At 56.1% G+C, this 19,325-nt stretch overlaps 1 long non-coding RNA gene across 1 annotated transcript; it reads right to left on the reverse strand.

Annotated features, from left to right (window-relative positions):
- Window positions 1-2,152: 2,152 nt before the first annotated feature.
- Window positions 2,153-6,222, reverse strand: LOC137840778 (uncharacterized). The gene is made up of 2 exons (XR_011087802.1): window positions 2,405-6,222; window positions 2,153-2,261 (listed from the first exon to the last, which is right to left on the reverse strand). It is a non-coding gene; the product is annotated as an uncharacterized lncRNA (long non-coding RNA).
- Between the last annotated feature and the right edge of the window lie 13,103 nt (window positions 6,223-19,325).

Consider the following 19,325-nt stretch of genomic DNA (forward strand, 5'->3'; position numbering starts at 1 on the left):
CACTCACTCACTCACTCACTCTCACACGTCACTCACTCACTCACTCACTCACTCACTCACTCACTCACTCTCACTCACTCACTCACTTACTCACTCACTCACTCACACTCTCACACCATCACTCACTCACTCTCTACTACTCACTCACTCACTCACTCACTCACTCACTCACTCGCTCACTCGCTCACCAACTCACTCACTCACTCACTCACTCACTCACTCACTCACTCACTCACCATCACTCACTCACTCACTCACTCACTCACTCACTCACTCACTCACTCACCATCACTCACTCACTAACTCACTCACTCACCAACTCACTCACCAACTCACACCATCACTCACTCACTCACTCACTCTCACACCATCACTCACTCACTCACTCACTCACTCACTCACTCACTCACTCACTCACCATCACTCACCATCACTCACTCACTCACTCACTCACTCACTCACTCACTCACTCACTCAATCGCTCACTCACTCTCTCACTCACTCACTCACTCACTCACTCACTCTCACACATCACTCACTCACTCACTCACTCACTCACTCACTCACTCACTCACTCACTCTCACACCATCACTCATTCACTCACTCACTCACTCACTCACTCACTCACTCACTCACTCACTCACACCATCACTCACTCACCAACTCACTCTCACACATCACTCACTCACTCACTCACTCACTCACTCACTCTCACACCATCACTCACTCACTCACTCACTCACTCACTCACTCACTCACACCATCACTCACTCACTCGCTCACTCACTCGCTCACTCACTCGCTCACCAACTCACTCACTCACTCACCAACTCACTCACACATCACTCACTCACTCTCACACATCACTCACTCACTCACTCACTCACTCACTCACTCACTCACTCACTCACTCACTCACTCTAACCCTGAACCTAACTCACTCACTCACTCACTCACTCACTCACTCACTCACTCACTCACCATCACTCACTCACTCACTCACTCACTCACTCACTCACTCACTCACTCACTCACTCACTCACTCACCAACTCACTCACCAACTCACACCATCACTCACTCACTCACTCACTCACTCACTCACTCTCACACCATCACTCACTCACTCACAACTAACTCACTCACTCACTCACTCACTCACTCACTCACTCACTCACTCTCTACTACTCACTCACTCACTCACCATCACTCACTCACTCACTCACTCACTCACTCACTCACTCACTCAATCGCTCACTCACTCTCTCACCAACTCACTCACCAACTCACACTCACTCACTCACTCACTCACCAACTCACCAACTCACTCTCACACATCACTCACTCACTCACTCACTCACTCTCACACCATCACTCATTCACTCACTCACTCTCACATCATCACTCACTCACTCACCAACTCACTCACCACCTCACTCACTCACTCACTCACTCACTCACTCACTCACTCACTCACTCACTCGAACCATCACTCACTCGCTCACTCACTCGCTCACTCACTCGCTCACCAACTCACTCACCAACTCACTCACTCACTCACCAACTCACTCACCAACTCACTCACACATCACTCACTCACTCTCACACATCACTCACTCTAACCCTAAATCTCACTCACTCACTCACTCACTCACTCACTCACTCACTCACTCACTCACTCACTCACTCACTCACTCACTCACCCTAACCTCAAACCCTAACCCTAACTCACTCACTTACACTCAACTACTCACTCACTCAAGCTCTAGTCCTTGACACCTGTGACCTTTGACGCTGATATTTCCCTAATAAAGTGGCCTGTTATGAGGTACACTTGAAAATGGCATTGTATCTAATGGATTGTCCGAGTGATTCCCTCGTTAAGTGCAGGTGCGTGAAAAGTTTTAGCTCCTTTTGAACGTGAAAGTGGCTAAAACTTTTCACGCAGGTGCGCTTAACGAGGGCATGTTGGAAAACATGTTGGAACGCGGCCCCCAAGGACTAGAGCTTGACACCTGTGACCTTTGACCATGATAGTTCCCTAATAAAGTGGCCTGTTATTAGGTACACTTGAAAATGGCGGTGTACCTAATGATATATTGTTTTGATCTTCATTGTCCATTTATTGGTTTGTGTACATATCAATATTGACACAAGTTTTTAACATGTTTATTTGTCTGCCAGTACTGTACACGGTTCATTTGAGCTGTTGTAGCTGCTTGTCCGTGAGATGATCACGTGGCCTCATCGTCACTCGGGAAGCTAAAACACAAAAGTTGGTTTTATTGTACCTACGTATGTTATGCATCATTACATTTTTTTTACTAAAAAATTATGACAAGCTTTGTTGATTTGATTTGTCCTTCAGCAGCATGTTGGAAACCGAACTGACAAGCTCTACCAACCTTTCCACCTTGGTCGCGTGTGCAAACGCGCAGCTTGTTGACTTGAGTTTCAGCGATGTCGGCCCTCTCCTCCGCATGTTCAAATATCAGTGTTATATTGCAGTTATAATGACCGCAACATTAATCTAGAATTGTTAGCATTATATGTTAGCATTAAGCTCAGACAAAACAAACATCCGGGAGATGCTAAAATACTTGTCGTACAGTGTGACTTTTGTAAATGAGAAATAATGACTTACTTGTTTGCTGTTCTCCTCGAGTATTCAGATCATAATGGCAGACGTAATTTTTGGAACCGCATTGAAGGCGGTCCCAGCGTTGTCCAGGTACATCAAATATACTTTTCTATTTTGATCTACGTCATCTATTTACTTTTCTCTATTTTCTCTATTTACTTTTCTATGTTGGCTACGTTTATCTATTTTTATCCTTTTACTTATCCAATTTTGTGTATTTACTTTTCTACTTCTATATACTTATATATTTTATCTATTTTTCCATCCCTCCATCCCTCCATCCATCCAGCCACTATTTTTAAATGTTTACTTATCTATTTTTATCTACTTTTTACTTATCCGTTTTTTTCTATTTACTTATCTACTTCTATATACTTATCTATTTTATCTATTTAAATATCTAATTTTATCCATCCCTCCATCCGTCCATCCATCCACCCACTATTTTTATCTGTTCACTTATCTATTTTTATCTACTTTTTACTTATCCATTTTGATTTATTTACTTATCTACTTCTATATACTTATCTATTTTATCTATTTAATTATCTAATTTTATCCATTCCTCCATCTGTCCATCCATCCAGCCACTTTTTTATCTGTTCACATCTATTTTTATCTACTTTTTACTTATCCATTTTGATTTATTTACTTATCTACTTCTATATATTTATCTATTTTATCTATTTAATTATCTAATTTTATCCATCCCTCCAGCCGTCCATCCATCCAGCCACTATTTTTATCTGTTCACATCTATTTTTATCTACTTTTTACTTATCCATTTTGATTTATTTACTTATCTACTTCTATATACTTATCTATTTTACCTATTTAATTATCTAATTTTATCCATCCCTCCATCCATCCATCCATCCAGCCACTATTTTTATCCGTTTACTTATCTATTTCTATCTACTTTTTACTTATTCATTTTGATTTATTTACTTATCTTCTTCTATATACTTATCTATTTTATCTATTTAATTATCTAATTTTATCCATCCCTCCATCCATCCATCCATCCATCCAGCCACTATTTTTATCTGTTCACTTATCTATTTTTATCTACTGTTTACTTATCCATTTTTATCTATTTACTTATCTACTTCTGCAAACTTATGTATTTTATCTATTTCCTTATCTATTTTTATCCATCCCTCCTTCCATCCATCATCCATCCACTATTATCATCAGTTTATTTATCTACTTTTTATCTACTTATCTATGTACTTAACTATTTACTTATTCAGATATTTAGTGATGTATTTTTACATATTTACTTATCTTATTCTCTCTATTCAGCATCAGTCTCAAAAGTCTCTTGAGTCTGGACGTTAGGTCGTCTTCCCACCACGTCTTCTGTAGCTGGTGAGCCCATTCCATAAGAGACAAACGTGGCCGCAGATGTTGCAGGTGTGGGCCGGATCTGTTGATGGTGGGGACATCCAATGCGGTCCTGGCGTCATCCAGACGTGGCTGAGGCGGTCCCGGCGTTGTCCAGGCGCATCTGAGAAGGTCCCGACGTCGTCCAGGCGCATCCGAGGCAGTCCTTCCTTTGTCCAGGTGCATCCAGGGCGGTCCTGGCTTCATCCAGGCGCATCAAAGGCGGTCCTGGCTTCATCCAGGCAATCCCAATTTCGTCCAGGCTAACCCAACACAGTCCTAGTTTTGTCCAGGTGTATCCAAGGCGTGGTCCAGGCGCATCCGAGGCGGTCCCGGCATTGTACAGGCGGATTCAAGGCGGCCCTGGCGTGGTCCAGGCGCATCCAAGCCGCATCTAAGGCGCATCCAAGACAGTCCCGCTGTCGTCCAGGGGGATCCAAGATGATCCCGGCGTCGTTCAGGCGCATGCAAGATGGTACCGGCTTCGTCCAGGCGCATCCAAGCCGGTCTGCGTCGTCCAAGGCGCATCGAAGAGGGTCCTGGCATCGTCCAGGCGCATCCAAGGCAGTGCCGTCGTAGTCTGGGCGAATGCAGGATGCATGCAAGGCGCATTCAAGGCGATCCCAACGTCGTCCAGGTGCAATCAAGGCGGTCCAGGCGCATGCAAGGCGGTCCTGGCGTCCAGGCGCATCCAAAGTCCAGCCGATCTCCAGGCGCATCCAAGAAGCACCAGGCGTCGTCCAAGCACATTCAAGGCAATCCCAGCGGCATCTAAGTGCATCCAAGACGCTCCCGCTGTCATCCAGGCGCATCTAAGATGCATCCAGGGCGCATCCAAGGTGGTCCCGGCGCCGTTCAGGCGCATCCTAGACGGTCCCGTTGTTGTCCAGGCGCATCCAAAGCAGTTTCGGTGTTGACCAGGTTCATCCAAAGCGGTCCCGGCGTCCTCCAGGCGCATCTAAGCTGGTCTCAGTGTCATCTAGGCACATACAAGATGATCCCTGCGTCGCCCAAGGCGAATCCAAGGCGGTCCCGGCTTCATCTAGGCACATCCAAGGCAGTCCTGGCGACGTCCAGAAGCATTCAAGGAGTATCTAAGGCGGTCCAGGAGTTGTCCAGGCGCACCCAGTCCCGGCATCATCCAGGCTCAACCAAGGCGGTCCCAATGTTCAGGCGCATGCAAGGCGGTACCAGCATCGTCCAGGCACATCCAAGACAGTCCCGGCGTTGTCCAGGTGCATCCAAAGAAGTCAAAGCAGAGTCCAGGCGCACCCATAGCGGTACTGACGTCGTCCAGGCGCATTCAAGGCAGTCAAGGCGTTGTCCAGGTGCATCCAAGGTGCATTTAGAACGGTTCCCAGGGTCGTCCAGGAGCTTCCAAGGCTGATTAAAAGTTAATCCAAGGCACATCCAAGGCGGTCCCGACGGACCCTCCTCTCCAGCACCCCTGAATAGACCTCACCAGGGAGGCTGAGGAGTGTGATTCCCCTGTAATTGGAACACATCCTCCGGTCCCACTTCTTAAAGAGGGGAACCACCACCCCAGTCTGCCAATCCAGAGGCACTGTCCCCGATGTCCACGCAACGTTGTAGAGGCGTGTCAGCCATGACAGCCCCACAACATCCAGAGCCTTTAAGAACTCCGGGCGAACTCATCCACCCCCGGGGCCTTGCCACCGAGGAGTTTTTTAACTACCTCAGTGACTTCGACCCCAGAGATTGGAGAATCCGCCTCAGAGTCTCCAGGTCCTGCTTCCTCAATGGAAGGCGTGTAGGTGGAATTGAGGAGGTCTTCGAAGTATTCTCCCCACCGACTCGCGACGTCCCGGGTCGAGGTCAGCAGCACGCCATCCCCACAGTAAACAGTGTTGACGTTGCACTGCTTCCCCCTCCTGAGACGCCGGATGGTGGACCAGAATTTCCTCGAAGCCGTCCGAAGGTCATTCTCCATGGCCTCACCAAACGCATCCAAGGTGCATCAAAGGCGCATCAGAGGCGGTCCCGGCCAAGTCTAGGTGCATCCAAGGCGGTCCCGGCGTCTTCCAGGCCCATTCAAGGCAGTCCCAGCGTCTTCCAGACGCATCCAAGGCGATCTCGGGGTTGTCCAGGCGCACAATAGGCGGTCCTGTCGTCGTCCGTGCACATCCAAAGCGGCTTCGACGTTGACCAGGCGCATCCAAATTGGTCCCAGCGTCATCCAGGCACATCTAAGGTGATCCCGGCGTCGTCCAAGGTGTATCCAAGGCGGTCCTGGCGTTGTCCAGGCCCATCCAAGGGAGTCCCAGCGTCATCCAGGCACATCCAAAGCGGTGCCGGCGTCGTCCAGGCGCCTCCAAGGTGCATCCTAGGCTCATCTAAGGCAGTCCCGGCGTCATCCAGGCGCATTCAAAGCGGTCCCAGCGTCGACCTGCCGCATCGGAGTCGGTCCTACTGTCGTCCAGGCGCATCCTAGGCGGTCCCGGCGTCATCCGGGCGCAACCAAGGCAGTCCCAGCTTGGTCCGGGCGCATCCAAAGCAGTCCAGGTGCATCCAAGGGCGTCCTGGCATCATCCAGAAGCATCCAAAGCAATCCCGGCGTCGTCCAGGCGCGCCCAATGCGCAGCCAAGGCGATCTCGACGTCATCCAGATGGATCCAAGGTGATCCTGGCGTCATCCAAGGTGGTCCCGGCGTCGCCCAAGCCCATCCAAAGGTGCATCCTAGGCACATCCAAGTCACATCCAAGGCGGTCCCGGCGTTGTTTGGGCGCATCAAAGGCGGTCCAGGAGTTGTCCAGGCGCACCCAGTCCCGGCATCATCCAGGCTCAACCAAGGCGGTCCCAATGTTCAGGCGCATGCAAGGCGGTACCAGCATCGTCCAGGCACATCCAAGACAGTCCCGGCGTTGTCCAGGTGCATCCAAAGAAGTCAAAGCAGAGTCCAGGCGCACCCATAGCGGTACTGACGTCGTCCAGGCGCATTCAAGGCAGTCAAGGCGTTGTCCAGGTGCATCCAAGGTGCATTTAGAACGGTTCCCAGGGTCGTCCAGGAGCTTCCAAGGCTGATTAAAAGTTAATCCAAGGCACATCCTAGGCGGTCCCGACGGACCCTCCTCTCCAGCACCCCTGAATAGACCTCACCAGGGAGGCTGAGGCGTGTGATTCCCCTGTAATTGGAACACATCCTCCGGTCCCCCTTCTTAAAGAGGGGAACCACCACCCCAGTCTGCCAATCCAGAGGCACTGTCCCCGATGTCCACGCAACGTTGTAGAGGCGTGTCAGCCATGACAGCCCCACAACATCCAGAGCCTTTAAGAACTCCGGGCGGATCTCATCCACCCCCGGGGCCTTGCCACCGAGGAGTTTTTTAACTACCTCAGTGACTTCGACCCCAGAGATTGGAGAATCCGCCTCAGAGTCTCCAGGTCCTGCTTCCTCAATGGAAGGCGTGTAGGTGGAATTGAGGAGGTCTTCGAAGTATTCTCCCCACCGACTCGCGACGTCCCGGGTCGAGGTCAGCAGCACGCCATCCCCACTGTAAACAGTGTTGACGTTGCACTGCTTCCCCCTCCTGAGACGCCGGATGGTGGACCAGAATTTCCTCGAAGCCGTCCGAAGGTCATTCTCCATGGCCTCACCAAACGCATCCAAGGTGCATCAAAGGCGCATCAGAGGCGGTCCCGGCCAAGTCTAGGTGCATCCAAGGCGGTCCCGGCGTCTTCCAGGCCCATTCAAGGCAGTCCCAGCGTCTTCCAGACGCATCCAAGGCGATCTCGGGGTTGTCCAGGCGCACACTAGGCGGTCCTGTCGTCGTCCGTGCACATCCAAAGCGGCTTCGACGTTGACCAGGCGCATCCAAATTGGTCCCAGCGTCATCCAGGGACATCGAAGGTGATCCCGGCGTCGTCCAGAGTGCATCCAAGGCGGTCCTGGCGTTGTCCAGGCCCATCCAAGGGAGTCCCAGCGTCATCCAGGCACATCCAAAGCGGTGCCGGCGTCGTCCAGGCGCTTCCAAGGTGCATCCAAGGCTCATGCAAGGCAGTCCCGGCGTCGTCCAGGCGCATCCAAGCCGGTACCGGCGTCGTCCAGGCGCATTCAAAGCGGTCCCAGCGTCGACCTGCCGCATCGGAGTCGGTCCTATTGTCGTCCAGGCGCATCCTAGGCGGTCCCGGCGTCATCCGGGCGCAACCAAGGCAGTCCCAGCTTGGTCCGGGCGCATCCAAAGCAGTCCAGGTGCATCCAAGGTGGTCCTGGCATCATCCAGAAGCATCCAAAGCAATCCCGGCGTCGTCCAGGCGCACCCAATGCGCAGCCAAGGCGATCTCGACGCCATCCAGATGCATCCAAGGTGATCCTGGCATCATCCAAGGTGGTCCCGGCGTCGCCCAAGCCCATCCAAAGGTGCATCCTAGGCACATCCAAGTCACATCCAAGGCGGTCCCGGCGTTGTTTGGGCGCATCAAAGGCGGTCCAGAGTTGTCCAGGCGCACCCAGTCCCGGCATCATCCAGGCTCAACCAAGGCGGTCCCAATGTTCAGGCGCATGCAGGGCGGTACCAGCATCGTCCAGGCACATCCAAGATAGTCCCGGCGTTGTCCAGGTGCATCCAAAGAAGTCAAAGCAGCGTCCAGGCGCACCCATAGCGGTACTGACGTTGTCCAGGCGCATTCGAGGCAGTCCAAGCGTTGTCCAGGTGCATTTAGAACGGTTCCCAGGGTCGTCCAGGAGCTTCCAAGGCTGATTAAAAGTTAATCCAAGGCACATCCAAGGCACATCCAAGGCGGTCCCGACGGACCCTCCTCTCCAGCACCCCTGAATAGACCTCACCAGGGAGGCTGAGGCGTGTGATTCCCCTGTAATTGGAACACATCCTCCGGTCCCCCTTCTTAAAGAGGGGAACCACCACCCCAGTCTGCCAATCCAGAGGCACTGTCCCCGATGTCCACGCAACGTTGTAGAGGCGTGTCAGCCATGACAGCCCCACAACATCCAGAGCCTTTAAGAACTCCGGGCGGATCTCATCCACCCCCGGGGCCTTGCCACCGAGGAGTTTTTTAACTACCTCAGTGACTTCGACCCCAGAGATTGGAGAATCCGCCTCAGAGTCTCCAGGTCCTGCTTCCTCAATGGAAGGCGTGTAGGTGGAATTGAGGAGGTCTTCGAAGTATTCTCCCCACCGACTCGCGACGTCCCGGGTCGAGGTCAGCAGCACGCCATCCCCACTGTAAACAGTGTTGACGTTGCACTGCTTCCCCCTCCTGAGACGCCGGATGGTGGACCAGAATTTCCTCGAAGCCGTCCGAAGGTCATTCTCCATGGCCTCACCAAACGCATCCAAGGTGCATCAAAGGCACATCAGAGGCGGTCCCGGCCAAGTCTAGGTGCATCCAAGGCGGTCCCGGCGTCTTCAAGGCCCATTCAAGGCAGTCCCAGCGCCTTCCAGAGGCATCCAAGGCGATCTCAGGGTTGTCCAGGCGCACACTAGGCGGTCCTGTCGTCGTCCGTGCACATCCAAAGCGGCTTTGACGTTGACCAGGCGCATCCAAATTGGTCCCAGCGTCATCCAGGCACATCGAAGGTGATCCTGACGTCGTCCAGGGTGCATCCAAGGCGGTCTTGGGGTTGTCCAGGCCCATCCAAGGGAGTCCCAGCGTCATCCAGGCACATCCAAAGCGGTGCCGGCGTCGTCCAGGCGCTTCCAAGGTGCATCCAAGGCTCATGCGAGGCAGTCCCGGCGTCGTCCAGGCGCATCCAAGCCGGTACCGGCGTGTCCAGGCGCATTCAAAGCGGTCCCAGCGTCGACCTGCCGCATCGGAGTCGGTCCTATTGTCGTCCAGGCGCATCCTAGGCGGTCCCGGCGTCATCCGGGCGCAACCAAGGCAGTCCCAGCTTGGTCCGGGCGCATCCAAAGCAGTCCAGGTGCATCCAAGGTGGTCCTGGCATCATCCAGAAGCATCCAAAGCAATCCCGGAGTCGTCCAGGCGCACCCAATGCGCAGCCAAGGCGATCTCGACGCCATCCAGATGCATCCAAGGTGATCCTGGCGTCATCCAAGGTGGTCCCGGCGTCGCCCAAGCCCATCCAAAGGTGCATCCTAGGCACATCCAAGTCACATCCAAGGCGGTCCCGGCGTTGTTTGGGCGCATCAAAGGCGGTCCAGGAGTTGTCCAGGCGCACCCAGTCCCGGCATCATCCAGGCTCAACCAAGGCGGTCCCAATGTTCAGGCGCATGCAAGGCGGTACCAGCATCGTCCAGGCACATCCAAGATAGTCCCGGAGTTGTCCAGGTGCATCCAAAAAAGTCAAAGCAGAGTCCAGGCGCACCCATAGCGGTACTGACGTTGTCCAGGCGCATTCGAGGCAGTCCAAGCGTTGTCCAGGTGCATCCAAGGTGCATTTAGAACGGTTCCCAGGGTCGTCCAGGAGCTTCCAAGGCTGATTAAAAGTTAATCCAAGGCACATCCAAGGCACATCCAAGGCACATCCAAGGCGGTCCCGACGGACCCTCCTCTCCAGCACCCCTGAATAGACCTCACCAGGGAGGCTGAGGCGTGTGATTCCCCTGTAATTGGAACACATCCTCCGGTCCCCCTTCTTAAAGAGGGGAACCACCACCCCAGTCTGCCAATCCAGAGGCACTGTCCCCGATGTCCACGCAATGTTGTAGAGGCGTGTCAGCCATGACAGCCCCACAACATCCAGAGCCTTTAAGAACTCCGGGCGGATCTCATCCACCCCCGGGGCCTTGCCACCAAGGAGTTTTTTAACTACCTCAGTGACTTCGACCCCAGAGACTGGAGAATCCGCCTCAGAGTCTCCAGGTCCTGCTTCCTCAATGGAAGGCGTGTAGGTGGAATTGAGGAGGTCTTCGAAGTATTCTCCCCACCGACTCGCGACGTCCCGGGTCGAGGTCAGCAGCACGCCATCTCCACTGTAAACAGTGTTGACGTTGCACTGCTCCCCCCTCCTGAGACGCCGGATGGTGGACCAGAATTTCCTCGAAGCCGTCCGAAGGTCATTCTCCATGGCCTCACCAAACGCATCCAAGGTGCATCAAAGGCGCATAAGAGAGGGTCCCGGCCAAGTCTAGGTGCATCCAAGGCGGTCCCGGCGTCTTCCAGGCCCATTCAAGGCAGTCCCAGCGTCTTCCAGACGCATCCAAGGCGATCTCGGGGTTGTCCAGGCGCACACTAGGCGGTCCTGTCGTCGTCCGTGCACATCCAAAGCGGCTTTGACGTTGACCAGGCGCATCCAAATTGGTCCCAGCGTCATCCAGGCACATCGAAGGTGATCCCGGCGTCGTCCAGGGTGCATCCAAGGCGGTCCTGGCGTTGTCCAGGCCCATCCAAGGGAGTCCCAGCGTCATCCAGGCACATCCAAGGTGCATCCAAGGGAGTCCCAGCGTCGTCCAGGCGCTTCCAAGGTGCATCCAAGGCTCATGCAAGGCAGTCCCGGCGTCGTCCAGGCGCATCCAAGCCGGTACCGGCGTCGTCCAGGCGCATTCAAAGCGGTCCCAGCGTCGACCTGCCGCATCGGAGTCGGTCCTACTGTCGTCCAGGCGCATCCTAGGCGGTCCCGGCGTCATCCGGGCGCAACCAAGGCAGTCCCAGCTTGGTCCGGGCGCATCCAAAGCAGTCCAGGTGCATCCAAGGGCGTCCTGGCATCATCCAGAAGCATCCAAAGCAATCCCGGCGTCGTCCAGGCGCGCCCAATGCGCAGCCAAGGCGATCTAGACGTCATCCAGATGCATCCAAGGTGATCCTGGCGTCATCCAAGGTGGTCCCGGCGTCGCCCAAGCCCATCCAAAGGTGCATCCTAGGCACATCCAAGTCACATCCAAGGCGGTCCCGGCGTTGTTTGGGCGCATCAAAGGCGGTCCAGGAGTTGTCCAGGCGCACCCAGTCCCGGCATCATCCAGGCTCAACCAAGGCGGTCCCAATGTTCAGGCGCATGCAAGGCGGTACCAGCATCGTCCAGGCACATCCAAGACAGTCCCGGCGTTGTCCAGGTGCATCCAAAGAAGTCAAAGCAGAGTCCAGGCGCACCCATAGCGGTACTGACGTCGTCCAGGCGCATTCAAGGCAGTCAAGGCGTTGTCCAGGTGCATCCAAGGTGCATTTAGAACGGTTCCCAGGGTCGTCCAGGAGCTTCCAAGGCTGATTAAAAGTTAATCCAAGGCACATCCTAGGCGGTCCCGACGGACCCTCCTCTCCAGCACCCCTGAATAGACCTCACCAGGGAGGCTGAGGAGTGTGATTCCCCTGTAATTGGAACACATCCTCCGGTCCCCCTTCTTAAAGAGGGGAACCACCACCCCAGTCTGCCAATCCAGAGGCACTGTCCCCGATGTCCACGCAACGTTGTAGAGGCGTGTCAGCCATGACAGCCCCACAACATCCAGAGCCTTTAAGAACTCCGGGCGGATCTCATCCACCCCCGGGGCCTTGCCACCGAGGAGTTTTTTAACTACCTCAGTGACTTCGACCCCAGAGATTGGAGAATCCGCCTCAGAGTCTCCAGGTCCTGCTTCCTCAATGGAAGGCGTGTAGGTGGAATTGAGGAGGTCTTCGAAGTATTCTCCCCACCGACTCGCGACGTCCCGGGTCGAGGTCAGCAGCACGCCATCCCCACAGTAAACAGTGTTGACGTTGCACTGCTTCCCCCTCCTGAGACGCCGGATGGTGGACCAGAATTTCCTCGAAGCCGTCCGAAGGTCATTCTCCATGGCCTCACCAAACGCATCCAAGGTGCATCAAAGGCGCATCAGAGGCGGTCCCGGCCAAGTCTAGGTGCATCCAAGGCGGTCCCGGCGTCTTCCAGGCCCATTCAAGGCAGTCCCAGCGTCTTCCAGACGCATCCAAGGCGATCTCGGGGTTGTCCAGGCGCACACTAGGCGGTCCTGTCGTCGTCCGTGCACATCCAAAGCGGCTTCGACGTTGACCAGGCGCATCCAAATTGGTCCCAGCGTCATCCAGGGACATCGAAGGTGATCCCGGCGTCGTCCAGAGTGCATCCAAGGCGGTCCTGGCGTTGTCCAGGCCCATCCAAGGGAGTCCCAGCGTCATCCAGGCACATCCAAAGCGGTGCCGGCGTCGTCCAGGCGCTTCCAAGGTGCATCCAAGGCTCATGCAAGGCAGTCCCGGCGTCGTCCAGGCGCATCCAAGCCGGTACCGGCGTCGTCCAGGCGCATTCAAAGCGGTCCCAGCGTCGACCTGCCGCATCGGAGTCGGTCCTATTGTCGTCCAGGCGCATCCTAGGCGGTCCCGGCGTCATCCGGGCGCAACCAAGGCAGTCCCAGCTTGGTCCGGGCGCATCCAAAGCAGTCCAGGTGCATCCAAGGTGGTCCTGGCATCATCCAGAAGCATCCAAAGCAATCCCGGCGTCGTCCAGGCGCACCCAATGCGCAGCCAAGGCGATCTCGACGCCATCCAGATGCATCCAAGGTGATCCTGGCATCATCCAAGGTGGTCCCGGCGTCGCCCAAGCCCATCCAAAGGTGCATCCTAGGCACATCCAAGTCACATCCAAGGCGGTCCCGGCGTTGTTTGGGCGCATCAAAGGCGGTCCAGGAGTTGTCCAGGCGCACCCAGTCCCGGCATCATCCAGGCTCAACCAAGGCGGTCCCAATGTTCAGGCGCATGCAGGGCGGTACCAGCATCGTCCAGGCACATCCAAGATAGTCCCGGCGTTGTCCAGGTGCATCCAAAGAAGTCAAAGCAGCGTCCAGGCGCACCCATAGCGGTACTGACGTTGTCCAGGCGCATTCGAGGCAGTCCAAGCGTTGTCCAGGTGCATCCAAGGTGCATTTAGAACGGTTCCCAGGGTCGTCCAGGAGCTTCCAAGGCTGATTAAAAGTTAATCCAAGGCACATCCAAGGCACATCCAAGGCGGTCCCGACGGACCCTCCTCTCCAGCACCCCTGAATAGACCTCACCAGGGAGGCTGAGGCGTGTGATTCCCCTGTAATTGGAACACATCCTCCGGTCCCCCTTCTTAAAGAGGGGAACCACCACCCCAGTCTGCCAATCCAGAGGCACTGTCCCCGATGTCCACGCAACGTTGTAGAGGCGTGTCAGCCATGACAGCCCCACAACATCCAGAGCCTTTAAGAACTCCGGGCGGATCTCATCCACCCCCGGGGCCTTGCCACCGAGGAGTTTTTTAACTACCTCAGTGACTTCGACCCCAGAGATTGGAGAATCCGCCTCAGAGTCTCCAGGTCCTGCTTCCTCAATGGAAGGCGTGTAGGTGGAATTGAGGAGGTCTTCGAAGTATTCTCCCCACCGACTCGCGACGTCCCGGGTCGAGGTCAGCAGCACGCCATCTCCACTGTAAACAGTGTTGACGTTGCACTGCTCCCCCCTCCTGAGACGCCGGATGGTGGACCAGAATTTCCTCGAAGCCGTCCGAAGGTCATTCTCCATGGCCTCACCAAACGCATCCAAGGTGCATCAAAGGCGCATAAGAGAGGGTCCCGGCCAAGTCTAGGTGCATCCAAGGCGGTCCCGGCGTCTTCCAGGCCCATTCAAGGCAGTCCCAGCGTCTTCCAGACGCATCCAAGGCGATCTCGGGGTTGTCCAGGCGCACACTGGGCGGTCCTGTCGTCGTCCGTGCACATCCAAAGCGGCTTTGACGTTGACCAGGCGCATCCAAATTGGTCCCAGCGTCATCCAGGCACATCGAAGGTGATCCCGGCGTCGTCCAGGGTGCATCCAAGGCGGTCCTGGCGTTGTCCAGGCCCATCCAAGGGAGTCCCAGCGTCATCCAGGCACATCCAAGGTGCATCCAAGGGAGTCCCAGCGTCGTCCAGGCGCTTCCAAGGTGCATCCAAGGCTCATGCAAGGCAGTCCCGGCGTCGTCCAGGCGCATCCAAGCCGGTACCGGCGTCGTCCAGGCGCATTCAAAGCGGTCCCAGCGTCGACCTGCCGCATCGGAGTCGGTCCTACTGTCGTCCAGGCGCATCCTAGGCGGTCCCGGCGTCATCCGGGCGCAACCAAGGCAGTCCCAGCTTGGTCCGGGCGCATCCAAAGCAGTCCAGGTGCATCCAAGGGCGTCCTGGCATCATCCAGAAGCATCCAAAGCAATCCCGGCGTCGTCCAGGCGCGCCCAATGCGCAGCCAAGGCGATCTCGACGTCATCCAGATGCATCCAAGGTGATCCTGGCGTCATCCAAGGTGGTCCCGGCGTCGCCCAAGCCCATCCAAAGGTGCATCCTAGGCACATCCAAGTCACATCCAAGGCGGTCCCGGCGTTGTTTGGGCGCATCAAAGGCGGTCCAGGAGTTGTCCAGGCGCACCCAGTCCCGGCATCATCCAGGCTCAACCAAGGCGGTCCCAATGTTCAGGCGCATGCAGGGCGGTACCAGCATCGTCCAGGCACATCCAAGACAGTCCCGGCGTTGTCCAGGTGCATCCAAAGAAGTCAAAGCAGAGTCCAGGCGCACCCATAGCGGGACTGACGTCGTCCAGGCGCATTCAAGGCAGTCAAGGCGTTGTCCAGGTGCATCCAAGGTGCATTTAGAACGGTTCCCAGGGTCGTCCAGGAGCTTCCAAGGCTGATTAAAAGTTAATCCAAGGCACATCCTAGGCGGTCCCGACGGACCCTCCTCTCCAGCACCCCTGAATAGACCTCACCAGGGAGGCTGAGGAGTGTGATTCCCCTGTAGTAATTGGAACACATCCTCCGGTCCCCCTTCTTAAAGAGGGGAACCACCACCCCAGTCTGCCAATCCAGAGGCACTGTCCCCGATGTCCACGCAACGTTGTAGAGGCGTGTCAGCCATGACAGCCCCACAACATCCAGAGCCTTTAAGAACTCCGGGCGGATCTCATCCACCCCCGGGGCCTTGCCACCGAGGAGTTTTTTAACTACCTCAGTGACTTCGACCCCAGAGATTGGAGAATCCGCCTCAGAGTCTCCAGGTCCTGCTTCCTCAATGGAAGGCGTGTAGGTGGAATTGAGGAGGTCTTCGAAGTATTCTCCCCACCGACTCGCGACGTCCCGGGTCGAGGTCAGCAGCACGCCATCCCCACAGTAAACAGTGTTGACGTTGCACTGCTTCCCCCTCCTGAGACGCCGGATGGTGGACCAGAATTTCCTCGAAGCCGTCCGAAGGTCATTCTCCATGGCCTCACCAAACGCATCCAAGGTGCATCAAAGGCGCATCAGAGGCGGTCCCGGCCAAGTCTAGGTGCATCCAAGGCGGTCCCGGCGTCTTCCAGGCCCATTCAAGGCAGTCCCAGCGTCTTCCAGACGCATCCAAGGCGATCTCGGGGTTGTCCAGGCGCACACTAGGCGGTCCTGTCGTCGTCCGTGCACATCCAAAGCGGCTTCGACGTTGACCAGGCGCATCCAAATTGGTCCCAGCGTCATCCAGGGACATCGAAGGTGATCCCGGCGTCGTCCAGAGTGCATCCAAGGCGGTCCTGGCGTTGTCCAGGCCCATCCAAGGGAGTCCCAGCGTCATCCAGGCACATCCAAAGCGGTGCCGGCGTCGTCCAGGCGCTTCCAAGGTGCATCCAAGGCTCATGCAAGGCAGTCCCGGCGTCGTCCAGGCGCATCCAAGCCGGTACCGGCGTCGTCCAGGCGCATTCAAAGCGGTCCCAGCGTCGACCTGCCGCATCGGAGTCGGTCCTATTGTCGTCCAGGCGCATCCTAGGCGGTCCCGGCGTCATCCGGGCGCAACCAAGGCAGTCCCAGCTTGGTCCGGGCGCATCCAAAGCAGTCCAGGTGCATCCAAGGTGGTCCTGGCATCATCCAGAAGCATCCAAAGCAATCCCGGCGTCGTCCAGGCGCACCCAATGCGCAGCCAAGGCGATCTCGACGCCATCCAGATGCATCCAAGGTGATCCTGGCATCATCCAAGGTGGTCCCGGCGTCGCCCAAGCCCATCCAAAGGTGCATCCTAGGCACATCCAAGTCACATCCAAGGCGGTCCCGGCGTTGTTTGGGCGCATCAAAGGCGGTCCAGGAGTTGTCCAGGCGCACCCAGTCCCGGCATCATCCAGGCTCAACCAAGGCGGTCCCAATGTTCAGGCGCATGCAGGGCGGTACCAGCATCGTCCAGGCACATCCAAGATAGTCCCGGCGTTGTCCAGGTGCATCCAAAGAAGTCAAAGCAGCGTCCAGGCGCACCCATAGCAGTACTGACGTTGTCCAGGCGCATTCGAGGCAGTCCAAGCGTTGTCCAGGTGCATCCAAGGTGCATTTAGAACGGTTCCCAGGGTCGTCCAGGAGCTTCCAAGGCTGATTAAAAGTTAATCCAAGGCACATCCAAGGCACATCCAAGGCGGTCCCGACGGACCCTCCTCTCCAGCACCCCTGAATAGACCTCACCAGGGAGGCTGAGGCGTGTGATTCCCCTGTAATTGGAACACATCCTCCGGTCCCCCTTCTTAAAGAGGGGAACCACCACCCCAGTCTGCCAATCCAGAGGCACTGTCCCCGATGTCCACGCAACGTTGTAGAGGCGTGTCAGCCATGACAGCCCCACAACATCCAGAGCCTTTAAGAACTCCGGGCGGATCTCATCCACCCCCGGGGCCTTGCCACCGAGGAGTTTTTTAACTACCTCAGTGACTTCGACCCCAGAGATTGGAGAATCCGCCTCAGAGTCTCCAGGTCCTGCTTCCTCAATGGAAGGCGTGTAGGTGGAATTGAGGAGGTCTTCGAAGTATTCTCCCCACCGACTCGCGACGTCCCGGGTCGAGGTCAGCAGCACGCCATCCCCACTGTAAACAGTGTTGACGTTGCACTGCTTCCCCCTCCTGAGACGCCGGATGGTGGACCAGAATTTCCTCGAAGCCGTCCGAAGGTCATTCTCCATGGCCTCACCAAACGCATCCAAGGTGCATCAAAGGCACATCAGAGGCGGTCCCGGCCAAGTCTAGGTGCATCCAAGGCGGTCCCGGCGTCTTCAAGGCCCATTCAAGGCAGTCCCAGCGCCTTCCAGAGGCATCCAAGGCGATCTCAGGGTTGTCCAGGCGCACACTAGGCGGTCCTGTCGTCGTCCGTGCACATCCAAAGCGGCTTCGACGTTGACCAGGCGCATCCAAATTGGTCCCAGCGTCATCCAGGCACATCGAAGGTGATCCTGACGTCGTCCAGGGTGCATCCAAGGCGGTCTTGGGGTTGTCCAGGCCCATCCAAGGGAGTCCCAGCGTCATCCAGGCACATCCAAAGCGGTGCCGGCGTCGTCCAGGCGCTTCCAAGGTGCATCCAAGGCTCATGCGAGGCAGTCCCGGCGTCGTCCAGGCGCATCCAAGCCGGTACCGGCGTGTCCAGGCGCATTCAAAGCGGTCCCAGCGTCGACCTGCCGCATCGGAGTCGGTCCTATTGTCGTCCAGGCGCATCCTAGGCGGTCCCGGCGTCATCCGGGCGCAACCAAGGCAGTCCCAGCTTGGTCCGGGCGCATCCAAAGCAGTCCAGGTGCATCCAAGGTGGTCCTGGCATCATCCAGAAGCATCCAAAGCAATCCCGGAGTCGTCCAGGCGCACCCAATGCGCAGCCAAGGCGATCTCGACGCCATCCAGATGCATCCAAGGTGATCCTGGCGTCATCCAAGGTGGTCCCGGCGTCGCCCAAGCCCATCCAAAGGTGCATCCTAGGCACATCCAAGTCACATCCAAGGCGGTCCCGGCGTTGTTTGGGCGCATCAAAGGCGGTCCAGGAGTTGTCCAGGCGCACCCAGTCCCGGCATCATCCAGGCTCAACCAAGGCGGTCCCAATGTTCAGGCGCATGCAAGGCGGTACCAGCATCGTCCAGGCACATCCAAGATAGTCCCGGAGTTGTCCAGGTGCATCCAAAAAAGTCAAAGCAGAGTCCAGGCGCACCCATAGCGGTACTGACGTTGTCCAGGCGCATTCGAGGCAGTCCAAGCGTTGTCCAGGTGCATCCAAGGTGCATTTAGAACGGTTCCCAGGGTCGTCCAGGAGCTTCCAAGGCTGATTAAAAGTTAATCCAAGGCACATCCAAGGCACATCCAAGGCACATCCAAGGCGGTCCCGACGGACCCTCCTCTCCAGCACCCCTGAATAGACCTCACCAGGGAGGCTGAGGCGTGTGATTCCCCTGTAATTGGAACACATCCTCCGGTCCCCCTTCTTAAAGAGGGGAACCACCACCCCAGTCTGCCAATCCAGAGGCACTGTCCCCGATGTCCACGCAATGTTGTAGAGGCGTGTCAGCCATGACAGCCCCACAACATCCAGAGCCTTTAAGAACTCCGGGCGGATCTCATCCACCCCCGGGGCCTTGCCACCAAGGAGTTTTTTAACTACCTCAGTGACTTCGACCCCAGAGACTGGAGAATCCGCCTCAGA

The sequence above is a fragment of the Syngnathus scovelli genome, chromosome 11, assembly GCF_024217435.2.
Source record: "Syngnathus scovelli strain Florida chromosome 11, RoL_Ssco_1.2, whole genome shotgun sequence".
Taxonomy (NCBI): Eukaryota; Metazoa; Chordata; class Actinopteri; order Syngnathiformes; family Syngnathidae; genus Syngnathus; species Syngnathus scovelli.